Source organism: Olea europaea, unplaced genomic scaffold (genome assembly GCF_002742605.1).
Source record: "Olea europaea var. sylvestris unplaced genomic scaffold, O_europaea_v1 scaffold2121, whole genome shotgun sequence".
NCBI lineage: Eukaryota > Viridiplantae > Streptophyta > Magnoliopsida > Lamiales > Oleaceae > Olea > Olea europaea.
Genome location: NW_019239167.1, coordinates 109,587 through 113,516, shown reverse-complemented (window position 1 = coordinate 113,516; position 3,930 = coordinate 109,587).

Sequence of the window (3,930 nt, the reverse complement as noted above, 5' to 3'; positions counted from 1 at the left end):
ATATATTTTACTGTCAAAATAATTAGATGAAAAAATTATGTTCTAACAATAAGCTAAATATAGTGAATAAAACTTTTGATGCTAATAGCATTCTCTAGATATCTGGGAAGTAATTTGTTCTCAATAATAATGATTTATAGATTAATTGAATATGTTTAATAAACAATAGTGTTAAATCATTTATTGTCATTCCAATTACCACCAGGGATGGCAAAAACCCCGTTAAACACGATACTCATGAATCTCGTCCCGAATGGAGCAGGGATTACCGGCTTAATTAGGTTCTCGGTTTGAAGACAGGGTGAGAAGTCTCGCCCCCAAGGCGGGTACGGTAACAAGGGCCCTGCTTCGCCCCGTTTAATTTCTCTTTTAAGAATTCAATACTTTTAATGAAAAACTCCACGAAAATTCATTAATTCTAATAGAAGATGACAACTAAAATTATTTTAAAAAAAATACTATAAACAATGAAAATCTTAATTTACCAAATATATTTCAATAATTTATCTTTTAAAAATAAATTAATTAATTAAATAATTTAATAACCATATTATTATCTCACTTTAATGAATGGGGACAAGAAAATAAATTATCAAAAACTTAAAAAAAATAAATTAAATAGGTACTAAACAGGGCAATGGCCCTGCCCTACCCTACCTCGCCCTGACCCGACCAGCCTTAAACAGGTAATGCCTGAAACCCGCCCCGTTGCCATCCCTAATTAGCACTTAATAATATGTTGAAATTTAGGCTCACTAGCATTAACAAGATGTACCATTTTGATTGTATAATCTGAAATTTATGGTCACAATTTAAAAGTTGAGTAGATGTATCATATTTATTAGATACAAATATACCTAGATGATCAAATGAAGGGTGATGAGGCCTTATATGTCACCTTAATTCATTTTCAAAAGTAAAAGGAATTTAATTTCTATTTTAGCTCGTAATGATTAATGATCAATTTCCAATAAAGAGAACAAACAGCATGCAGAAATTCTTTGAATTCAAAAAACTTTTGATTCTTCATTGAATGTCCATTATTGATCTAGCGACAGTCTAACTGAACATGTCAAATAATAAAATATAAGTGTGATCAAATTTCTAGTTCAATACAACGTTTATTTCCATTGTGCTAATATTAGTATAGTGTAATAATTAAAAAAATACTGTTATAAACTTTGTAGGTTTCTCTATTACTTTTTAGAGAATAAATTACTCACAATAGTAAGTTTGTTCTTTCATATCATATAATATTGATTCTTTTGGAGCTTCAAAATAATATCTTCTGAAATATCGGTATGAATACTACCTAAATTGTTTTATATTATATTTTGTAAGTAAAATTCAATGTTTGATGAGAATTTGGAGAAAATAATAGTGAAAATGGAGGGGGGTGAAATTCAAAATTTGGGGACAATTTAAAACAATCCATAGATGAGATGAGCGATGGAATGAAGATCGAAGATATCAAGGATTTAAGTGAGTACAATTGAAAGATAAATGAATAAGATTATAAGGGGAAATGGCTTAAATGAAGCAAATTCAAAATTTGAGGACTAAAGTACAAATACTCAAAACTTGTGTAGAATATTATGATGAAGATTCGAGAGTGTTAGAGGCCAATCGGATGAGGAAAGAAGTTAAAGGGATGAAATATAATCAAAATATCATCACATATCAACTTTTAAGCAAAAAGGTTATATTTTGGATTTTCAGTATTAATTTGAGATCCCTTTTTGGCAGAGCAAACGTTTAAATTTGAAAAATGATATATCCAAAAGAATCGTAGCCATGTGAATTATTTTTCTAATGTATTTTGAATCACTTCAATCGGATATTGGAAGAGAAAAATATAACCAAAATACTGAAAGTTGTTCGACGGGAAAATATTATACTTCACTACTAAAAAACAGAGTTTTAGACACGGATTTTCCGTTCCTAAAACATCAATATCCGTTGCTAATAATCTTTACCAACGAAATATTTGCAACCACAAATCTGTTGGTAATTTGAGGGTTGCTGATAGTTATCAACAGATCATGCCGAGGTAAAGAGTAAACATTTTACCAACGAAAAATCCGTTGGTAAAGTGTGAAACGGATTTTCCGTTGGTAAAAGTTTTAACCAATACCAACCGACTTTCCGTTGGTAAATATCTACCATTACAATTGGTGAAAATCAACGTTGTAAATAACCATATAGTAAAAAAGTTATTTATTTATTTATTTATTTATTATTATTATTTAATAATTATAATAATTTTTATTTTTGGTCAACTGAATTGAAAGACCAAAATATTATTTAACTCCTTATTGGACCACAAATTTATAGAGGGCAACTACAAAGATATTGTTGTAAACTTTCGATGTGGGATAAGTGAATTATTTTTACCAACGGAATATCCGTTACTGAAAGTTCAAAATGTTAAACGATTATATTACGTATGAAATATCCGTTGGTAAAGAGATATCATTTTTACTAACAGATAATCCGTTTCTAATTACCAACGAAATATTCATAGGTAAAAGATCAAAATATTAAATGATTATATTAGGCAAGGAATATCCGTTGGTAAAGAGATATCATATTTACCAATAAAAAACCCGTTGTTGATTATTGTAGCTAAAAGTGAATTACTTTTATCAACGGATAATTCGTTTTTAATTACCAACGGATGCAATCCGTTGGTAATATTCGGTACATCACCTACGGAATATCTGTTGGAGGAAGATCCAAATGTTAAATGATTACATTAGGCACAAAATATTGGTTGGTAAAGAGATATCATCTTTACCAACGAAAAATTCGTTTCTAATTATCGTAGCTAAAAGTGAATTACTTTTACCAATGGATAATTCGTTTCTAATCACCAACGGATGCAATCCGTTGGTCATTTTCCGTAGGTGAAAAGCTATTTTTAGTAGTGCTTATGTGGTCGCATACGTTCAGATAGATACGATCGTATCTATGCTTCCAGAGCTTTCGGGACTAGCTATAATTTCTTCTACTGCTTCCATGTACTATGTGACCGCATAGTACGTTTCCGATGCAAGATTTTATATCCTTTTCGAATTGAAACTCTACTTTGGTAATAATTTTTTGAGCATCCTTTAAATATAATAATCTGTCTAGAAAGCAGAGAAACCTCTCTAGACCTAAAAATTCATAGATTCAACATAATTTGGAGGCGAAGAATGAGACTAGATCATCAACATCAAGAGAATTATGCAAGATTCCTAAAGATTATACATCCAAAATCAAGATTTTATTCAAGAAAGTGAATTTCTCTACCTTTTTCTATAGTTCTTCGATTAGGGTGGTGTTTTTTCATTATTTCTTGTCTAATTTAATAATTAGTAAGGTTGGTTAGGTTTCTTCTTTGTATTGGATGAACGAGGAACCATATTGTTTGTTTATTTTAATTTAAGACAATTAGTTTATTAATTCTTGATTTTCTTGATTAGTTTTGCATTCTCATTAAATTATTTGATTGCTTGATTACCAATTCGATAGTAAGTTACTTATTGTAGTTAGAAATACTCACAATATGTCTAGAACGTGGCAAAATAATACATGGGCAATAGGTTTTAAGAATAATATCTATAACATGCACAATTATGCGTGATAAATCTTATGAATCAATGAATATTTTTCATATTAATTTGGATTAGGAATAAGATCAGGTCATGTTAAACATATGTTTAATATATTTTGGAAAAGAATATTGAATAAAGTGGATTATCAATTGTCTTGAATAGGGCTGGGCAAATCTCTCGAACTAAACCCGAATCGAACTGAACCAAACCCGACGGTTCTTGTCAAATTAAATACCCGAGCGGGTATCTGAATTGAAAATCGACGGGTACGGTTCGATTCTCAGTTCTAAACGAAGAACCGAATTTTTCTAATTTTTTTTTTATTTTGAGT